Source organism: Mandrillus leucophaeus, unplaced genomic scaffold (genome assembly GCF_000951045.1).
Source record: "Mandrillus leucophaeus isolate KB7577 unplaced genomic scaffold, Mleu.le_1.0 Scaffold179, whole genome shotgun sequence".
Taxonomy (NCBI): Eukaryota; Metazoa; Chordata; class Mammalia; order Primates; family Cercopithecidae; genus Mandrillus; species Mandrillus leucophaeus.
In genome coordinates, this window is record NW_012101798.1 from 1,262,461 (window position 1) to 1,286,320 (window position 23,860).

At 33.3% G+C, this 23,860-nt stretch overlaps 1 long non-coding RNA gene across 1 annotated transcript in view; it reads left to right on the plus strand.

The window, feature by feature from the left end:
* Positions 1–21,961, plus strand: part of LOC105537689 — a 76,166-nt gene extending 54,205 nt beyond the window's left edge. The window contains exon 3 of the long non-coding RNA XR_001005760.1: positions 21,691–21,961. This is a non-coding gene — a long non-coding RNA (uncharacterized LOC105537689). The remainder of the gene's footprint in view (positions 1–21,690) is intronic.
* Positions 21,962–23,860: the final 1,899 nt, after the last annotated feature.

Below are 23,860 nucleotides of genomic sequence, written 5' to 3' on the forward strand. Positions count from 1 at the left end.
AAAGATATACAAAGTGAAGGAAATGGATAAAAGATACATATATGGGGAAGTGACATATGTTTCATATAATCACAAATTATTTGTATTATTTGTGGAATGTTTGTAAATCTGTTGCAGTAAAACAACTAACCGTAGTAGTAATAGCTTGACAAGTTCATTTCATCACTTAGAGATGATGCTTTTTTCTTCTTGCAAATTTCCATATATATTTGGAGAACTGGATCAGTTTATTCTTTGAAACTGAAATAGCAAAGTACCAAGTCCCATCATGTGATTTTGTGAAGGTTTCATCCTTGCCTGGATGCTATCTGTCCTCCTGATACCATCTTTCCTTAATTACTGTAGATGAATGCTGGCTTTTTATATTTGGTAATTTTTCAAAAGAAGCTCTTCAACCAAACTGCTCATTTTTTAATGTAAGGGTTTTGAAAGTTTGTCATTTGCTCTGTCGAAAACTTTGAGATCTTTGGGTTTCTTATAATCACCATACCAATTTATATGATATAATGAAAGAAAATAGAACTTTAATAATGACTTTGCCACCAATGATACCCAAGATAATAGGCTGGTAGAAAAATATCCATAGTTTCATGGCAGTGTTTTGAATGGTAATCAATATAACAGTGGCATGCTGATAGCAGCGTAAAGCTATCTTCTTCTTCAAGTGTGTATGAAACCCAACCCAGGCCAGCTTGCTGAATAGAGATACTTATCATTAGTTCTACTCAAATATAAAGTTCCTTTAAAAACAATTGGAGCCATATGTGACCTAATTGCATTTTGGTTTTGTTGTTAATATTTATGGATAAATTAAATTTTCGAACTATGTTGCCTATATTCTAAAACATTAATTACTTTTCAGAAGATATTTTTTGGCTTCTAATTAAAATAAAAAGCTATAATCTCCACAATATCATTGCATTAAACCTGAAAAATCTGCAAGATGTGTGTGGTTAAGGATGACAGAAGAAGCTAGTTACATCTTAAGAAAGACATCAGTATTTGGTGTGGAACAATTTAGAATCAGAAATAAATAATTTCAGAGATAATATATTATCTTCTATATGTCAATGTACATATTCTATCGCATGTAAACTACCTTTTTGACATATGTCATATCTGTGCTTTTCTCTCCTTAAGATACATATATTCTCAGCAAAGAAAGACATTATTTTTGTATTGTCCTTTATTCTCTAATCAAAAAGGAATTTCTTTTTATAATTCTTTGAAAGTATATCAATGAATTTGCTTGTTCTTTATATATTGTCCCCATGGATTACTGTTATTTTCAGGATCATATTCTCAAATATCTTTTATAATCATTTCTTTCAATAACCTTATAAAATATGGAAGGGCTTATAAACATTCATTTGTTTTCTAATATTTGTAGGACACTCTCTCTTGATTTTGCATATTTCTCTTCTAGTGCACTTCATATCTATTCTTCACTCCTCAGATTCCCAGCTTCTCTCATCTATACTTTATGGTATCAACTTTGAATATATTAACATTGTATTCTACGATCACAAATAAATACACTAACCTTTCTTTTAGAACAAGTTCTAGGCCGGGCACAGTGGCTCAGGCCTGTAATCCCAGCACTTTGGGAGGCCGACTGTGGGTGGATTGTTTGAGCTGAGGTCTTGAGCTGAGGAGTTCAAGATCAGCCTGGGCAACATGGTGAAAACCCATCTGTACTAAAATACAAAAAAAAATTAGCCGGGAGTGGTGGTGCGCACCTGTAATCCCAGCTACTCTGAAGGCTGAGGCAGGAGAATCTCTTGAACCCAGGAAGCAGAGGTTGCAGTGAGCTGCGATCGCACCACTGCACTCCAGCCTGGGCAACAGAAGGAGACTCCTCCTCAAAAGAAAAGAAGAAACAAACAAAAATGAGTTCTAAAAGCACAAAGGAATATAAAGCACTGATCGTATGTTTATATGAATATAATGCTCACTGTTAATTATATCAGATAGTTATTTTATATGACAAGCAACCACAAAATTTCAACACAATGCAAAAGTGAGTATGTATTCCTTACTCATTAATCAGCATATTAGCTGATGTTAAATGAACACCTAGGATGAACCCATTAATGAAGATCTCTAATGAACACATTAATGCAGTGATATTGTGGGGTATAGCCTGCAAGAGTAGGCTCAGCTAGGCTCTCTTCAGGTGTCAAGTTCAGATGTGATCTGTTCCACATGTATCTCCCTCTAAAACACAGTTATCCAAGAAAGGTTTGCTTTATATAGTTGGAAGAAATGTGAGAAGAGAAGCCCAACCATGCATGCATATTTTAAAGTTTTGCCTTTAATATATCTGCTAACTTTGTATTGGTCAAAGTAAATCACTTGGCAAACTCTAAAGTCAAGAGGTTATGAAATATACTTTGACCTTACTAAAGGTATAGCAATTATGTTAATGTATGCTACTATATGACTGGAGTAAATAATAAATATTAGACAAATAATTCAATATAACACAACTACATATTCAAGTTAAATGTGACAGCTATATCTCCTGACTTGTGTAAGTTTCTTTTTAAAATTTTTTTGTTATCAAATTTTATCCTTTAAGTTATTTAAATATATCAGATGTAATATTTATTCTGTGAAATTCTCTTCTTTCTTGAATAAAACCAAACAGATTTCTCTACTCTCATCCTTCTCTGTCATTTTTCATGATTATTCTCTAGCTCTGCACTAAAGCTACCATCTCAGGTAAACTGCTTTTTATATTTGTAAATTAGATGTAATACTGTTTGGTCGAGTGTTCATATGTATTAAGTTACTGTCCTGATTTTCTGAAGTTTATTCTCAAGTAACTTCTTTAGAAGGAGTGCCTCAAGGTGAATTAAACTTTGTGAGATCTGCTAATCTGAAATTTTATTTAACTTCCATTTAGGTTAGATTGAAAGTTTGGCTAAACATCAAAGTCTAGATTTTAAAAATTGAAATCTTTATAAAAATTTATGAGAACTATGATACTAGGTGTGATTTATTCCTTTGAATTTTGTTTTATAAAAATGTGATGTCTGTTTTATCCTTGAATTTGTGAGATTTCACAATAGTAATGTTTTGAAATTTCATAATGGGTTAATGTCAAAATTATATCTTCAATCTTTTTTTGGTAAGTAGGCTTGCTTCCCGCCAATTTTTACTAAAAATCAAAAACAACAACAGCAACCCTTGTGCTATATGTATATTACTCTGGGGAAATGTCTAGTGCCAGATTACTCTGTTTCAATCATATCAGCAGTTTCTTTTTTGTCTCATAGTAATGAAATGGTTTTATATTTTTATGGATTTTGGTGGAAAAACACAAAAGTTGCAGAAAAACATAGATGTTTTATGCATTTTATTTAGTCCTATTTATGCTTCTAAAGTGCAGCATTTTAGCAACTTAAGTTTCTTAATAATTTACTCCTATTAATTGGACTGCACATACAAATTCTGGGCAACTTTTGCACTTACTAGTCTTTGTTTAAATATATGCAATCTTACTAAAACGAGTTTATTTGTAATATAAGAGTTGGATGTATGTGTACATTAGAACATTCATTTGTCACAGTGGAAATTCTCGAGTTCTGTTTCTCTTCTAGTTATTGTCTGAACTGTGGCTGTAGTAAGCTTCTGAAAAGCAGTTTTTATAATGTCACCGTATGCCACTAAACCTTTAATATGGCTCTCCACTACCGTCTTAGTCAATATGAGCAGCTATGCCAAATACTATAGACTAGGTGCCTTAAACAACAAACATTTGCTTCTCACAGTTCTGGATGCTGGGGAGTCCAAGTCTCCAGCAGATGCAATGTCTGGTGAGAGCCCGCTTCCTGTCTTCTAGAGGGACTACCTGCTGTATCTTCACATGGTGGGAAAAAAGAAGTAAGATCTCTAGTGTCTCTTCTTAGAAGGACACTAATCCCATCTTGAAGCCTCCACTTTCATCTTCATTACCAAATTAACTCTCAAAGGCCCCGATAACAAATACCATCACACTGGGGAATAGGGCTTCCACATACGAATTAGGGAAAACAACATTCAGTCCATGGCATCCGCCTTAAAAATAATATTGAAATCCCTATCTGGATGTGCAGGTCCAGCATGACCCAGCCCCAACCAACCAATCCACCTCATCTTTACTTTATCTCCTAATAGAAACCTGATCTTCTATAGCCTCAAAACTCCACCTACCCAACCCTTGCTGTTCCTACCCTGCTGTATCTAATATCCAAATCATTCCATACCTTCTCCCCTACTTTTGGAAAAAAATTCTACCATGACATCACTTTGTTAATGGCAGCACCTTTCTTTCTCTATGTCTAACACCATCTCAGATAAATCCCTGCCTATTGGTTTTACCTTGGGCTTTTGTATCTAAAGCACCTCTTCACCGACTGTTAGGCTATGCTGCTTTCCCTTCTTTTATGTTACAAGCGTGAACTCATCTCTTTAACATAAAACTAACATAATTTTAAATTGTGAAATATTTCATTTTCAAATAAAATGTGTGACTACTTTATTGAAGCATTGATGCTATGCTTCTTGAATGCATCCATTGGCAAATGTTAGTATTTTATTTGGGTAACTATCTAGAAGGCAGTTTGAAAACTAGAAAAAAATTATTCAAATGTATCTTAATTAGATAGATAATGGCTAAGGGAGTATATTGTCATTCATTTCCTTTCTTTCATTTTCTCTTTATCTAGATTAGGACCTACTCTAACTTAATTATTCCTTTAATTTCATTCTGAGAATATAGCTATCCTAGGTACTGTATTTTGGAATTATTAGTAATGAGAGGAAAATAGAGTTTCTAAAAGTAAAGTCATGAATCATTTGTCAAACATAGGTTTGTGAAAGTAATTTTAATTATTTTTTACTTGTGTGAAATGTAAGGTGTATAAGTGCAGTTTTATTACATGGATCTAGTAAGTCATAGTAAAGTGTGGGATTTTAGTGTGACCATCACTAGATAGTGTGCATTGCACCCATTAAGAAATGTATCATTCTTAATCACCCCTCCCACTGTAAGATTCATTTTTATGTGATCAATTATATCATGACAAATAGAAAATCACTGATGTGTGCTAATACCATATGTAAGTCTAATGACACTAGGCCATAGATCATCTGCTATATATCATGAAGATCTCTCCTAAAACTAAAGAGCATATGTAGTAAAAGCTATTCCATATGGCATTATCAAAAGGATTTAATGCCCAGTTATTACACATATCATACACACATCTAAGAGTAAACACTTCAGTCTCTTAGATTTAGACTATTTCAAACTCAGAAAAGTAGGCAGATCCTAAATGTATAGATGCCCACAAATACAAAATCACAAAAAAAAAAAATCTTCCTTTTAGTTTGTTACTCATTTGCTGCTGAATAATAAGGACTGGTACTGCATTTCTTACTGTCTTGAACACTTCACTCAACAATGCTTGCAGTAGTAGACAGGTAAAAATCATTAAATCATATGTAGAAATAATTTTACAGGTGTCCTATTACAAAGTTAAAATGTGATTTACAAGAATGTAACAAATATGAATATGACTTGCATATAAACTTTTACTCAAAAAGAGATTATCACACAAAACATGTGGAAATGGGCATGAATATCATTATATAGATAGGTAAACAAGTTTGACATTTTTATAATTAGTAGAGGTAGTTGGAAAAGATTCCAATTTTATTAAAAAAATAACACAATGGAAATGACTTTAGAAAGAAAAAAACATAAGCTAAAAAAATTTACAATTTTTTTGCATAAAAACAATCAGTTAATTTATAACTCTGACTCTTTGAAGATTCAAATTCTGTACAATGAAAAATCATAATGCCAAAGAAACTTGAAACTAATTTCTACATTTAGTTCATTGGAAAAAGCATGGCAATTACTAACATTCTGACGAAAAAATAAGCAAAACTAAAGCTGTAAGACATAGAAAATCAAAACTGGAAGACAGAAAATTAAAGCTATTGAAACATAATATGAATAAAGTAAGTGACTCAAGTTTGTTTTGTCTCTATTTCATAAAGTAGAATTTATGTAGAGTAACTACACAACGCAAAAAATGTATATTTTCAAAAATTATTTGAGAGGAATCTGATTATTTTATTAAGTGGGCAAATGAGAAGGGGGAGAATATGATCTACTATTACCTGAACAGTGTTATAACATACTTGTGTTATTTTAATTGGTTTTATCACAGCTAGTGAGTTCTAGCTTCATTCAAGTATTGGGGAGGGCAGAGGCAAGTAGAAGGTAAAATACTTAAAGATATAAAATAACGTAAGTTGTAAAGTTGTAACCTAAGAGAAGGTGAAAATAACTTCACTTTGAACAAGCAAAATAATTAAAAGAGCCCAAAATTATCCAAGACAAATAGAAAGCAATTAATAGAAAGGCATTCACTAATACATATAGAATTTGGGTCTGGAAACTTTTCCCAGGAAACCTATTAAGAGTTATTTATTAAAAATTCTACCTATTTTTAAATATTTCTACTATTAACTCTATGAATATTAAAAAATGATGCATTGTATAAAATTTATGCATAGTTTTAATTAAAAAGAAATTCATCTGTTATTATGAAAACATATAAACACCCATATATAGTAATTGATGTTTAGAAAATTATAGACCATAACTTGAGGTTAGTTCTTTAATTTGAACTAATGTTAAATTTAAATGGAGATTGATTTTTTTCCTGTGTTTTATTTCTTTTAAAAATCTCATGAAATTTTTGATTTGGTCAACTGGTTGGCTCATCTGAACTTACATTACATTTTTCAGAGAAGTATACTAAATGCAAAATTCTATTTGAAACTTTTCAAAAATGTCAAGCCATAAAATCTGAAAGATGAACTAATATGAAATTTAACTCAGAGAAATGTGGATATGTCTTTTCTATGCATATATCCAGAGACAGATGTCAGAATAAACTTTAAGTTAAATTATACATAAAAGGTTTAAACTAGGGTTTTTCAAACAAAATAAACATAAGTGAAAGGAAAACAAGAAAACAGAGTTTTCATAACCTCAAAATATCTGTCCCAAGATATTTATTTGCAGAGGAAAGACAATACCTTTAAAGTAGACAATCTTGGAAGAAATCTTCTTAATTAACTTAAATCAATGTCGTTAGTAGTGAGGTATATTAACACGATGAAAATAACAATGATGTACTAAAAAGGACACCTCATTTTTCTGGGACCCTTTAAAAAACGCATAACCTTAGTCTAATAGGGTGGAAACATTCGAAAAATCTAGTTGGAGGGACATTCAACACAGTAACCAGTGTGCTTCAAAAGTGTCAGAGAATGAAAGACAAGGACATGCTCAAAAACTATCACAGATTGCAAAAGGCTTAGGAAAAGGAAAACAAGCATACAATGTGGAATTCTGAATAGGATCCTGAAAGATTAAAAAAAGACAGTAGTGGAAATCTGGTGAAATTCCAATAGAGACTTTAAAGTACATAATGTTTCTGATAATTGTAAAACATTATGTAAGATGTTACGTTTGGTGAAAGCTGGGTAAGAGATATATGGAAGCTCTCTGTACTATTTCCATATATTTTCTTTAGTCTGGATACAATTAAAAAGTAACAAAAAAAGTTATTGGAGGGAGCACTATAGTAAAGAAAAATAGATTAGATTTTGCCAGGCATTGGTATAAGATGTGGGACTGATGACAAGTAAAATAGGAAGAAATTCCTTTAGGTGATGGAACTAGTCTGTATCTTGATTGTCTGGTGGTTAAATTGCTCTCTACATTTCACAAAACGCATAGAAAGGTAATCAAAAGAGTACAACTGATCATATGTAAAACTTAAATGAAAAAATAAAAATAGCAAGTTGACTAGGAAACTATTTACAACAAATACAATATATAGGTATTGTTTAATATATAGTTATAATATATAGTTTCATTATATAATATATGATAAAAATAAAAGAACTATTAATAAAAAAGCACAGTATCCAACAATGGTGTTGGGAAAAGTGACTAGCCACTAAAACTGGACCTCTTCCGTACACCGTATGCAAAAATCAATTCGAGATGGGCTAAAGACTTAAACATAAGATAAACCATACAAATCCTAGAAGAATACCTGGGCAATACCATTCAGGACACAGGCATGAGCAAAGACTTCATGTCTAAAACACCAAAAGCAATGGCAACAAAACCAAAATTGACAAATGGGATCTAATTAAACTAAAGAGTTTTTGCACAGCAAAAGAAACTATTATCACAGTGAACAGGTAATCTACAGAACAGGAGAGAATTTTTGCAATCTATCCATCTGACAAAGGGCTAGTATCCAGAATCCACAAAGTACATAAACATATTTACAAGAAAAAAAACAACCCCATCAAAAGGTGGGCAAAGGATATGAACAGACATTTCTCAAAATAAGACATTTATGCAGCCAACAAACATGAAAAAATTATCATCCTCACCGGTCATTAGGGAAAGGAAAATCAAAATCACAATGCGATACAATCTCATACCAGTTAGAATGGCGATCATTACAAAGTCAGGAAACAACAGATGCTGGAGAGGACGTGGAGAAATAGGAATGCTTTTACACTGTTGTTGGGAGTGTAAGTTAGTTCAAGCACTATGGAAGACAGTGTGGAGATTCCTCAAGGATCTAGAACTAGAAATACCATTTGATCCAGCAATCCCATTATTAGCTATATACCCAAAGGATTATAAACCATTATACTATAAAGACACATGCACACGTATGTTTATTGCGGCACTATTCACAATAGCAAAGACATGGAACCAACCCAAATGTCCATCAATGATAGACTGGATAAAGAAAATGGGGCACACAAACACCGTGGAATACTATGCAGCCATAAAAAGTTGAGTTCATGTCCTTGGCAGGGACATGGATGAAGCTGGAAACCATTACTCTCAGCAAACTATCACAAGAACAGAAAACCAAACAGCACATTTTCTCACTCATAATTGAGAACTGAACAAGGAGAACACATGGACACAGGGAGGGGAACATCACACACCAGCGACTGTTAGGGGATGGGGGGCTAGGGGAGGGATAGCATTAGGGGAGATACCTAATATAGGTGACAGGTTAATGAGTGCAGCAAATCACCATGTCATGTGTGTATCTATGTACCAAAATTGCACACTCTGCACACGTACCCCAGAACTTAAAGTATAATAATAAAGAAAAGAAAAAGACAACCATATGTTGTCTACTAGTAAAAAAAATAATAAAGTTTAAATCTCCCCCAAATCTCTGTATTTCTTGTAAGTCTTGTGAAGTACTTTCTCAGGATAAATGTCACTATATTCAAATAAAATTGTCCCATTGATAATCCATAAAGATTTATTATTAACTCCAATCGTATTCAAATCTCAACCATCTGAAATGGTTGTTACGTCTGTTTTGCTGGAGGCTTCATTAGGTCAGAAATTTAAACCTTCAGAAAATTTTCTTGAGTTAAAATATCACACATCCCTCTCCCCAGAGTAGAAACTATCTAATGAAAAGCAATTATGTCTTATTTGGTAAATGAAAAAGGAAAGAAATTACCTTATCATGTAGGTCGGTGTTTCTCAAAGTGGGGTTTGAGGAGCAGCAGCAGCACCTCAGAATTTTTTAAAAATGGAAATTCCCATTCCCACTCCAGACCTATAGAATCAAAGGCTCTGAAAATGAGGTCTTGTAATCTGTGTTTTAACAAGATCCTCCACGTGATTCTAATGCATGCTCAAGTTTGAGAACTCCTCATGTAGGATAATACTGAGGGGATGTGGATGTTTTGAAGCAATTGACAAGTCTTCAGAAGCTCTAAATATCTTGTGAGTTCATCTGTTAAGCTCTGGGACATCTCCCCTAAATAACTATACATTTCATAATGTACTGCTTTTTATATCTACATTGAAGTTGTTTTATTTCACAGGGAAAAAAAGCATAGTATGTGAAGAGCAATTTATTTTGGAATCACAGACAGTAGCTAGAAAACTAAATGTGATGATAAATCAGCATATCAGTACTTAATTATGTATAACTGAATTAAATAGAATATGATAAAATATTTTGAAATAGAGATAATATTTAATTATTTGAAGATTTAGGTGGCAAGTCATTGTTACTAAATCATTATGTTTAACAAAATCATTAAGTATACAAATTATATCAGTGAGGCTGTAAACCTAATATGCTTTTAATTCTGTTTTCAAATCTCTCTTAGTTTTTATTAAACCATTTCTTCAGTAAGTAGAAAGTGAATTTTTGCTGTGTGCCTAGTACCATGATGTGATCTGAATCTAGTGTGGTGTTAGAGACTGACATGGTGAAGAATTTAAACAATAGCACACACTAAGTTGATGCAAAGACTCTACCTGCTGCAAACAAGGATCTATGTAAATAGATGTGAAACATGTATACACATACACACACCTGTGTTCATGTCAGTTACCAGAAATGAGGAGGTAGCTTAAAGTCTGAATTGAAAGTTTAGGCTCATATATTAGTCTATTTGCACACTGCTATAAAGAACTATCTAAGACTGGATAATTTATGAAGAAAAGAGGTTTAATTGACTCTCAGTTCTGCAGGTTGTACAGATCATGGATGGGAAGCCTCAGGAAACATACAGTCATGGCGGAAAGTGAAGGGGAAAGCAAGCACGTCATACTATCACGGAGCAGGAGAGAGAAACGGGAAGTGCTACACCATCAGATCTCATGAGAACTCACTATGACAAGAACAGCATGGGGAAATTTGTCCCCATAAATCCATCACCTCCCACCAGGCCCCTCCTTCAACAGGTGGGGATTACAATTCGACATGAGATTTGGGTAGGGACACAGAGCCAGACCATATCACCTGGTATCCAGTTAGACAATAATTTTTGAACCTGGATATTATCCTGTGTAGCTGGGAGCTGGTATTGTAATGCACAAAAAGAAACACAGCCTTGATGATTACAGAAGACCTAGCCCTGAGATCCCTGATTAAATATGTAATTCTAAATGGTCCTTCTGCCAACGGGTCCTACCTGTTCCAGGGTGGCAAGGCCTGGGTCGGGGGCACCACTGATGCTTACATGCTAAGGCCCAATTTACATGGGCCTGGTCATAATCTTCAAGGAGAAATCTCTGAATTAGTGACAGGAGGCTTAGTAAGTAAGTGGTGAATGTCCTCTAGGCCAGGGCTGAGAGAACAGCTGCTGTACTTTAGCCTTCTGTCCTCACTTGCCATCAAAGGAATAAACCCTCCTCTCAAAGTGGTACCAGTATCCTGTGTCCCAACTAACTATATTTTCTTCCCTCCTATACCAATTATTGAATGGTTGAGACAACAATTCAATGGCTCTAAGACCTGTGCCTATGCACCACAGATTGTACTTGAGGGGCCCCAAGGAAGGGGAAGTTTATCTGGGGAGCAATGGAGGAAATACCCTAAGGCTTCTACTATTCACATGAAAATTACAGACCTGTCTTTAAATTGTCCTGATGTGGGGGATCATACACTATGGTGGGGACTGGCCGTTCAAAAGAGCCATCAAGTGGTTACACCTGCCTAAACCCTAGAGGGCACCATGAACAGGGATCTTCTGGGTGCCACCCCAAGAATTTAAGACTTCTAAATAGGAAATCTTGATCCTGCCTAGTGGAAATAACCTTGCTTGCAAGATAAGCAAAGAAGTCTAGCTGGCGGACATTAGGACCCAGGAGGCAGGAGTCAGAAGATGTGGCTGTCTCATGCTCAGTAACCCGTGCAGGGGGAGCCTCTGGTGGGTCCATGGTCTCAACCAGGATATCTGGGAGACTAAGACGTCCACTGAGCACTCCCAGGTGCAATTCGGGACCACCATGGAAAGTGAAAGAGTTGAAAGTAGTTTCAGGCCAACCGACACTCCCAACGCGGAAGGGTCAGGGGTTTCTTAGCCCTTTTCCAGACAGCCTGACACCCATGTCTGTAGTCCCGCAGCTGTGCTAATTGCCTGTAAGTGGCTGACAGGAGCCCAGTTTAGCCTCCGAATTCTAAGGAAGGACAGAACAGAACAGCAAGCAAAAGAATCCAATCATACTCACCGTGTGACAATCTAGATGCCTTTCCTAGAGACTCTTGGCTGGCTCACCAAAATGTAACACCTAAGGTTCTTGCCTAGCCACACCAAAGAATTGGTGTGGCACGTGACCTTGGCGAGTGATAGAGACGTGGACCAATAGAGAGAAAAAGTTGTAGGCTTTATTGAGCAGAGTGAAACTACAAAGCTTCCACAGTGTGGAAGGGGCCCTGAATGGGTAGCCACTGTTGGTTTTCAGTGATTGCCTTTTATACTCTCTAAGGCGGGAAATACTTGCCGCAGGAAGATGTTACCATAGTGAGGAAGGTAGTAAATTATTTTGTGACATGTCTTAGATTTTGAGGAAAATCGGAATTGCATCTTAGGTTTTATCTACTTTATGACCTTGCAGCGGCATGGCAAAGGAGGCAGGATCTCACAGGACGTTACAAAGTATGTTTACAAGGAATTGGAATTGCGAGTATCCATAAGGTCCGCTGGTCACAGAAAAACGGGCAGTTAACATTCCTTTTAGTTTTGGGGGAAGGGGAAGAGAGAGAGGTCGAGAGGACAAAGGGAAATTTACAGCAAATTTTTTGCTGTTTGTAGATTTCTTGGGGAAGAAAACACATGCACAAATCCTGGTGTTAGGAATATTTTAAGCGTATATCTTCAATATTACTCATCCAGGACCGAAGTAAGTCCTGATGCAGGAAATGAGTTAGCTTCACAGCCTTCTGAGCCCCTACTCGATCCAGGAAGCTCAGCTGGCCCCTCCTTTCCATGAGATCCTAAACTTAAGAACCCTTAGAAGTAAATATACTTCAAGCTAAAGACAGTAAACCAAGACCTTCAAATCAGTAAAATGTTGGCACAAAATCGAAAGATTCGATCTATAATGACAGAAATAGAATGTTGTTTTGAGATCTTACTATCCTTCTTTCTTCTTACTTTGTTATACATATAACTTGTAACTTTATTTAAATGAACCTTACCAGTTGTCCTAAAAGGATTTTTCGAAATATTACGCCATTTATATCATTACCACATTCTTGACCCTCCTATCCTTTCTCACATTTAAATGTATCATTCACCTGTGCGTTTCTCTGAATCTTTTTGATGATTAGATCTATCTGCTACAACTTAAGCTCCTAATAAACACCTAATTGAAATTTCGTTAAATATTACAGAGGAAATATTCACTTCAACTGGTTCATTTTATAATATAATTATTCTTGTATATTAACTCCAACCTTCAATCTTCTAAAAATCAGGCTCTCACCACAAATTACTAGAATGCCTCTGTTGAAACCATTTCACCCTGTGGGCATAACTGAGTTCATCAGGGTGAACAATGGATATAGGAGCTATTCTCACCACAGTAGTCAGTCTGTTTGTTCTTTTCAAACGTTCTCCAGACTGCTTCTCAGGAATTATTCATTTCTATTAAGAGAATTCCACGAATCTCAAAGGATGGATAATTGGCTTATTCCTGATGTGATAAATTGGACAATATGTTCCACACCAGGGTTTAATTCTTAAGTGGAAAGCAGACTTTCAATCAACTATGTACTCTGTCTTGTATTTATGATGCACTTACTAGAAATTTCAATAGATAAAAAATCCCTATTTCTCCAGAGGACCATGTTTCCTTGGGAATTATACCTGGAAACCTGAAAAATAAGGAAAGCACCGACAACCCAGGATTGCTTCCTAAAAGAGAATAGATTTTCTTCATGTGCACTTTTAGGTTGCTATTCCAACAACAAGTATATAAGCAACAATAAAAATTGATCCAGATTTTATCAATGAATTTCAAAGAAGTGAAGAACAACTATTGATTTTGCTGTAGGGGCCAAGCTTATATTCATTAACCAGGATCCAATCACAGCCCTGGATTTATTTTTGCGGAGGCAAGAAAGGTAATAGTTCATATTTTACATTGCATCAATATAAATGTCACTGGTCGGGTGAAACAACGTACATGTAAGCTTAAAGAAAAATCATCTATCTTCCTATAATTAAGTTTAATTGATCATAGACATATTATGTTCTAAGCTTAGCAATTTAGATATATATACTCATTATTTTAGAGGAATTAGTAATGACTGTGCTTCTGATCATTCCTTTTATTTCATTTGCAAATGTATTCTTTCCAGAATCTTAAATGCCTGTATCTATCCATTTTACATTGGATAATTCCTGAGTTCATGCTATAATAATAAAAAACAACAAAAATATTCAGTACTTTTTTAGTCTAGCTAAAACCAATAATATCTATACAAATTTTGACAGACTGTGATTTTCTGTTGATGTGTAATTTACATACAATAATATTTAACCTTTCAAGTACAAATCAATGTTTTTAGTGTATTTGCAAAGATGTGCAACTATTACCACTAAACAATTCTAGAATATTTTCTATTTGTATATTATTTACTATATCTTCTTTGAAGGAATATCTATTCAGATTCTTTGCCAATTATTAAATTTGGTTGTCTCTTTAATATGGAATCATGGATATTCTTTCTAACTTCTGGATAAAGATACCTTTTATAGATATGTGATTTCAAATATTTTTCCCCATTCTGTCAATGCCTTTTTAAATTTTCATTATAGTGTCCATTGAGATACAGTTTTAATTTCAATATTGATTTTGTAATTTGTCTTTTTTCTTTTCCTTGATAATGAAGTCCAATTTATGTTTTTTTCCACTGATGTTTTTGTTGTTATATCTAAGAAATTTTAGCCTAATCCAAGATCATAAATATTTTCTTGTAGGAGATTTTTTAGTTTTAATTTTTATATTTAATTTTATGATCCATTTTTAGTTACTTTTTGTGTATAATGGGAAACAAAGATCTATCTTCATGGTTTTGCACGTAGGTATCCAGTTTTATTCGAGAACCGTTTGTTAAAAAGACTACTTTATCCCCATTGAATTAACTTGGCAGCCTTGTTGAAATTCAATTGACCATAAAATGATGGGTTAATTTATGGGCAATAAAATTCTATTTTACTGATTTATATGTCTATCTTTATGCCAGTACCACAGAGTCTTTCTTAGATTAGCTTTATAATGGTAAACCCTCAAGGTTAGCCAGAGATGGAGCTTAGGGCCTTTTCAGGCCTTTCATCTAGGTTATATAATTTGTTGGAATCCAGTTGTTTATGATATTTCCTTGTATAGCTATTTTTGCAGTCAGTAATAATGATCATCCCTTTATTTTTGATTTTTTGCAATTTGTCTTTTCTCTTTTTCTTGATAATTCTAGCTAAAGGTTTATCAATTAAATTGATCTTTTAAAAGAACTAACTGCTAATATTACTGATTTTCTTATTGGTTTTCTATTTAGAATTTCTTTAAATTCTGCTTAAATTATTAATATTTCCTTTTTTCTGCTTGCTTTGGATTTAATTTATCATCTTATTCTGGTTTTCTAAGATGGAAAGTTCTATTATGGATTTGATTTTTTCTTTCTAATATATGTATTTTCAGCTATAAATTTTTCCTCTAAGTGTTGTTTTAGTTTCTTCCCATAATTTTTAGTGTGTTATGCTTTCGTTTTCCTTCATCTCAAAGTACTTTTTAATTTGTCTTCTGATTTCTTATTTGACTCGTTTTATTTAAAGTGTCTGGTTTATTTTCACATGTATTTAAATTTTCCATATTTCCTTCTGCTATTGATTTCTAATGCCATTAAATGCAGGTCAGTGAAATGTATTTTACAATTTCAACCATTTCAAAAAATATTTCCTTATTTATTTTTAATTGGCTATAATTATACTTATGGGATAGAATCTTAGGATTTGATCTTTGTATACATTACAGAAAAATTTAATAAAGTTAATTAACATATCCATTATCTCACCAACTTATTATAGTTTTATGATAAGAACATTAAAAATCCATTAGTTTAGCTATTTTAAAACATTAAATACATTATTATGAACTGTGGTCATGATGAAGTGCAATTGATCATGAAAATTTATTCCTGCCATCTAACTGAAACCTTGTACACTTTGATCAATATCTTCTCTTCCCATTCCCCTGCCAAACCACCACAATCTCTGGTAATAACTTTCTACTCTCTGCCTTTGTGAAATCGATATCTTTAGATTCCACATGGAAGTGAGATCATACATTATTTTATCTCTCCGTGTCTCGCTTATTTCACTTAACATAAAGTTTACCAGTTCTATCTATGTCACAAACGAAAAAATCCCATTTTTTAAAAAAAGCTATGTAGTTTTCCATTGTGTATATATACTACATGTAAAAAGTTTATTCACTCATTGATAGACACTTAGATTGCTCCATTCTTGGCCATTGTAAATAATGCTGCAAATAACATCAGTGTACAGATGTATCTTTAACATAAAATTTTCAATTCTTTTGTATATATTCCAGAGACGGAATTGCTAGATCATATAGTAATTCTCTTTTTAGGTTTTTGAGGAAATTCCATACTATTTTCCAAAATGCTTGTACTAGTTAACATCCCCAACAGTGTATAAGGATTTCATTTGCTTCAGGTACTCCAACACTTGTTATGTTTTGTCTTTTTTGTAACTGCCATTCAAAAGAGCTTGATTAAATATCTTAGTGATTTTTAATTGCATTTACTTGATGATTAGAGATGTTGAACATTTTTTAACGTATCTGTTGACCATTCATATGTCTTCTCTTGAGAAATGTCTGGCCAGGTTCTTTACCAATTTTATAATCAGGATATTTGTTTTCTTGCTTTTAAATTATTTAGTTCCTTACATATTTTAGAATTTTGTCCCTTATCAGAGATATATGGTTTGCTATTATGTTTCCTTAATCTCCGAGTTGTCTGTTTGCTTTGTTCATTGTTTACTTTGAAGAAACTTTTTAGTTTGATGCAATCAATTCTTAACATTTATGGAGTATTTTGTTCTGTCCTGTAGAATGTTTCATATTTATTAGAGAAGGATGTGTATTCTGCTGTGTTTGTTTGACATGTTCTATAGATATATCTTAGGTCTAAGTAGTTTATCATGTTTTTTAAATCTTCTATTTGAGTATTGATATTCTGTCCTATTCTAGCTATTATTTCAAGGTGAGCTTTCAAATATCCAATTATTATTATTGAAATATATGCTAATCCCTTCAATAATGTCAATTTTGCTTTCTGTGTTTTGGATCTCTGTTAGATGCACATAGGTTTATAATTGATACACCTCTTGATGTATTTACCCTTTTATCATTACAATTTTCAGTCTATATTAACAATTTTTGTCTTAAAATAAAATACTGAAAACTGTTATAGCCACTGTAGCTCTATGTTGGTCATATTTACATGGTATATCTTTTTCCATTCTTTTGTTTTTAAACTATTTGTGATTTTTTAAAATTTTATTTTAGATTGAAGGGGTACATGTGCAGGTTTCTTACCTGGGTATATTTCATGATTATGAAGTCTGTGGTACAAATTATCCCATCACCCAAGTACTGTGCATAACACCCAATAGTTTTTCAATGACTGCCCTCATCCCTACCTCTGCCTACTAGTTGTCCCAAGTTTCTATCGTTGCCACCTTTATGTCCATAAATATGTAGTGTTTAATTCCCACTTATAAGTGGGAACATATTGCATTTGGTTTTCTGTTCCTGCATTAATTCTCTTAGGATAATGGCCTCTAGCTGCATCCATGTTGCTGCAAAGGGCATGATTGATTTCATTCTTTTTTTCTGGCTGTGTATTCCAGTGACTGAGCCAGCAGAGAACTTATGCCTGTAAATAAGGATCAAATTTATACCTGGCTATATTGCCTGCTCCCAGTTATTACCTATAAGCATCATCTTCTGCCTTGTAGGTCACACTGCACAGCCCAGTATAAAACCTGCCAGAAGAATTGCCAAAACGCTGTACCCAGCAATCCCTATAGTCACACTCCCTGGGGAAAGGGAAACGGGAAAGAAAGAAAGCAATAATATTATAGAGAAAGAAAGAACAAAAAAACTACCTGCATGAAAATAATTACAAAAAATACAAGTATCAGTGTCTCTACATGAGAAGGAACCAGCACAAAAATTCTGGCACCATGAAAAATCTAACTGTACTGACACTACCAAAGGATCACAGTAGATCTCCAGCAATGACCTCTAGCTAAAATGGAAACTCAGAAATGACAAATAATTTAAAGCATGGACAGCAAGGAAGCTCAACAAGATTCAAGACAATGTTGAAAGTCAACACAAGGAAACCTGTAAAGTAACCCAGAAAATGAAAGAAAAGATAAGCATCTTAAAACAAAATTAACCAGAGCTTCTAAAATTGAAAAACTCATATAAGGAATCTCAAAGTACAATTAAGAGCTTTATCAATAGAAAGGACCAAGCGGAAGAAATAATTTCAAAGCTTGAATACCAAATATTTTTTTTAACTTTTATTTTAAGTCCAGAGGCATAGGTACACATTTGTTACATAGGTAAACTTGTGTCATGGGGGTTTGCTGTAGAGATTATTTTATCACTCTAGTTTTAAGCCTACTACTCATTAGTTGTTTTACTTGATCCTCTCCCTCCTTTCACGCTCCACCCTCCAAAAAGGCCCTGGTGTGTGTTTTTCCCTCTATGTGAAGATCAGTGTTTTGAACCAATCCAGTCAGATAGAATAAATTAAGAAGAATTTTTAAAAATAAACAGTCTCCAAGAAATATGGAATTATGCAAAGTGACCAGACCTATGAATTACTGGAATTCCTGAGAGAAAAGGAGTAAAAGCAAACAACCTGGAAAACATACTTGAGGGAATAATTGAAGAAAATTTTTTCTAATCTTGCTAGAGAGGTAGACATGCAGATACAAGAAATCCAGAGAACACTTGAGAGATACTATATGAAACAGACACAACCAAGGCACATAGCCACCAGACTGTCCAAAGTCAATGCTTAAGAGAAAATCTTAAAGGCAACTATTTGCGATTATGAATCTAATGTACACCTCTTATGGATAGAATATAGTTGAACTATATTGCATTTTAAAATTCATTTTACTACTCTCTGTGTTTTAGTTGGAGTGTTTAGTTCATTTATATAAATATATCGGGTTCAAGTGTAATTTTGTTACATGCATAGATTGTAAAGTGGTGAGGTTAGGGCTTTTAAGGTATACATATAACCCTAATACTGTACATTGAATCCATTTAGTAATGTCTTATCATCCTCCACTCCCACACCCTCATTCACCTGAGTCTCCATTGTCTAGCATTCCACAATCTACAGCCACATGTAAGCATTATTTAGTTCCCACTTAAAAGTAAGAACATGAGGTATTCAACTTTCTTTGTTTGACTTGTTTAATCTGATGGTCTACACTTCTATTCATGTTGCTGCAAAATATGTGATTTCATTCTTTTTATGACTGAATAGTATACCACTGTGTATATATACCACCTTTTCTTTAACCTATTATCCATTGATGAACACCCAGGTTGATTCCATATCTTTGTTATGTAAATACTACAGCAATAAACACAATGGTACGGTGATCTATTTGCTATGTTTTCTTTTCCTTTGTGTAGACACTCAGTCATAGGACTGCTAGAAGAAATGGTACTTGTATTTTTAATTCTTTGAGAAATCTTTATATTTTTTATAGAGATTTTACTAATTTACATTCACACCAACAGTGTATAAGCATTCTCTTTTCTTCACATCCTTGCAAACATGTTATTTTTTGTTTTTCTAGTAAGAGCTATTCTGACTGGTGTAAGATTATATCTCAATGTGGTTTTAATTTGCATTTCTCTGATGATTAGTGACGTTGAGAACTTTTTCATATACCTATTGATCATTTGTATATCTTCTTTTGAAAAACGTGTATTCATGACCTTTGCCCATTTTAAAAATAGTATTATTTGTTTGTGCTTGTTGGTGAGTTGTTTGAGTTCTTGTAAATTCTGGATATTAGTCCCTTATCAGATGCATAGTTTGCACATATTTTCTTCCATTCTAAAAGCAGTCTGTTCAACATGTTGATTATTTCTTTTGCTGTGCAGATGCTTTTTAGTTTTATTAAATCTCATTTGTCTATTTTTGTTTTTGCTGCCTGTACTATTGTGGTCCTAATCATAAGTTCTTTGCCTAGACCAACGTCCAAAAGAAATTTATTTGGTTTTTCTTCTAGTATTTTTATAGTTTGATTACATTGAACTTAATCCATCCTGAGTTGATTTTTCATAGATGGTGAGACATAGGGGTCCAGTTGTATTCTTCTGCATATTGCTACCCAATTTTGCTAGAACCATTTGTTGAAAAGGTTATCTTTTCCCTGGTAAATGTTCTTGTCAATTTGGTCAAGATCAGAAGGCTGTAAATATGTGGCTTTATTTTTGAATTCTGTATTCTATTCCATTGATCTGTGTGTCTAATAGGAGTACCATGCTGTTTTGGATACCATTAATTTGATAAGTCTGGTAGTGGGATGGTTCCAACTTTGTTTTTTGGTAGTGGAATGCCTCCAGCTTTGTTTTTTAATTTTGATTGCTCTGGCTCTTGGGCTTTTTTATGGTTCCATATGAATTTTAGAATAGCTTTTTTTTTTTTTCTAATTGTGTGGAAAATGACATATTTTCATAGAAATTGCATTGAATCTGTAGATTGGAATAGTCATTTTAATATTATTAATTCCTCTAGGAGGATGGGATGTTTTTCCATTTGTTTGTGTCATCTACAGTTTATTTCAGCAGTTTTGTAGTTTTTATTATAGAGATGTTTCACCTCCTATGTTAAATATATTCCTAAATATTTTTTGTAGCTATTGTAAATGGGATTGCCTTCTTGATTTAGTTTTCATCTGGACTGTTATTGGTGTACAGAAACACTACTGCTTTTTTATGTTTATTTTGAATCCTTAAACTTACCTTATCAAATCTAGGAGTTTTTTCATAGGGTATTCAGGATTTTATATTTATGACTTCTGCATTCACAAGTTCAACCAACAGCACATCAAAACTTAGGGGGGAAAAAACACAATAAAATAGAATGCAAATGAAAGAATAAAGATAACAACTATTTACCTAGTATTTACCTTGTCACAGGTATTATGAGTAATCTGAAGGTAATATTAAAAGGGGTAACATATAAATTTAGTAAATCATGTGAAGAACCAAATGTATGAGTCAATAAATTATTTAATTTATTATTATTCAAATGTATAAATTTTGTCACCATGTTAAATAATATACTCACTCATCTAAATTGATAATTTCATTAGTAATCCACTAGTCAGTTTATTTACTATAATTTTCAATAAAAGTGAAAGAGAGAGTAACTGATATATCCTCACAATCATTTGATTTTTTTAGTTATAAAGTTAAATAGTTTGAATTACAAAACCAGCTTACTCAAATAACTTGGTACGTAACTAAACATACAATTGCCAATTGCTTATCTTTTTTTTTTTTTTTTTTTTTGGAGGCAAAGTTTCACTGTTACCCAGGCTGGAGTTCTGTGGCTCCATCAGGGCTCACTGCAGCTTTGACCTCTCTTGGACTCAAGGGAACCTCCCACCTCAGTCTCTGGAGTAGCTGGGACCACAGGCATTCACCACTAAGCCCAGTTAATTTTTGTTTGTTTATTCTTGTAGAAATGGTGTTTCCTCATGTTGCCCATGCTGGTCTCAAATTCCTGAGCTCAAGTGATCCATCTACCTTGGCCTCCTAAAGTGCTGGGATTACAGGCGTGAGCCACCATGCTCAGCCTGCTCATCATTATTTATGTCAACTTCAGTCCTAAGAATTGTGCTTTTCCTTGTGTAGGGTTTAATACTAAGGGTCTTTTCTTTGGGATAAATTATTTTGTGACTTTTCTATAAGAACATAACGAGACTAGGATTATAGAATATTACTCTTGTGTTGCATAGCTTCTCAATGAAAGGAAATATTGAAGATAAATAAAAACAAATTGCATAGAAGGTAAATTAAATAAAATACATTATGAACCACTAGAATTGATTAAGTAATATTTATATTGTGTTTTTTCTCTCATAACTTTCACCTGAATTTTCACAGAGCAAGTCAGAGACAGTAATCTCATTATAATGGTATTAAAATACCACCCTTAAACACAAAATGTTTTGAAATTCTTACTTTACAATAACACTCAAAGTTAGCATTAGAAAAAGCATGGAAAAAATGATCCTTACTGGTACCTTAAAACATCCTTTCTGCAAAAAAAGTAGCCCTGCTACCAACTAATAGATCTTTATTATCTTCAGATTTTATTAGTTGGGGTACAGTCATGGCAAGAATATAGATCTAAACACAAAGAATGTTATTGCTTCATCAACCATAAGAAAAGTTACTCTGCAATGTTCCTTAATGAGGCTTGCTTTATAATGTTTCTGTTTAAGTGATTGCAGATACATTGACACACACACACAAATGCACTCATCCCACACTGAACTCTCCATTATTATCTTATCTCTGTTGCTTAGGAATGCTGTAGCAGATATTGGGGTTTCTCTGTAACATTTCCACTGTCCACTGATTGTGTAGCACATAGTTGAATTTGCATGCCTAGTCCCTCAGCTTCAAGACTTAAAACATTCAGGATTATCCTATGCCTTCTGCCACCATTGATTGTTTCTTATAACCCAGGCAGAAAACAAATGGTGTGTGGTGACATTTGCCTGACCACAGAAAATGATTCAGATTTGGTTCAATGCATTTGAATTTTAGAAAATTGACTTAGAATATTAAAACAGAGATTTCTTTCTTCATGATGTAATTTGTAACTTAAAGTCTGAATCTTCTAAAATCACTCAATTCTTTGAGGGAAACCACTGGAGGATAGAGCTGACACAGAAAGGAAAGAATATGTAGCTGATACAAACAGAAAATAATAACAATCCTGATTAAAGAGCAAACGGCTGAAAAAGCTTTAGGAATCCTTTGCTCTTTCATTTGGTTTCAGTTGGTTTATCATTTAATCAAATTTTGATGACTGGAGATACAATAAATTACACACGACTAGTGTTTTCAATATTAACAAATCCATGCTTAAGAACGTATTATATATATCCATTGTCACATAAAACCTTTTCCTTGATTAATACACTTTGTCTAGGTAAGGACAGGAGTTGAATGTTACATTTACCATTGAATTTCACATGCCTTTAACTTCTAGTAAAAATAAAGTTTCTACCAATAAAAAATAATATGCACCTAGTAGTATTTAATGTTCACATTAGCCAGTCATAAATACTGTAGACAATTCAGTCATCTGAGGCTCATCTAGCTCCTAGGACCGTTTAACTGAGTTGGAGAAATAAATGGTAGTTTTGTTCAAGAGCAAGTATTCTTCATAATGTAACTGTGACCAAGGCCCAATTCACAATTAAAAAAAAAGTTATATATTAGTGTACATTTACACTCCTTTATATTTAATATAAAAATATAAATATATTTTACTCTGATATATCAATGTATCTAATGAATTGATCATTAGTAATGTTTAAAAAATACATTATATTTTCCCTTTATTAAAAGTATATACAAAATCACAAAATCACTAATCCATTATTTTCTTCTGCTCTTTAAAATTAATGCTGAAATAAATGTAAGTACATTCTGGTTACAGTCATTTAAATTGAAAATTATTCTGTTATTATCTTGTCAGCAAAGCTTCTCTAAATCCATATATTTCAAGTTAAAGAGGTAGGAAAAATAAGAAATGTTTACATTCAATTTTGAAAGAAGGCTATGAAGAAATTGAGTTTAAGTGCTATTCACCTAAAATGATTATGGGTGATTGGC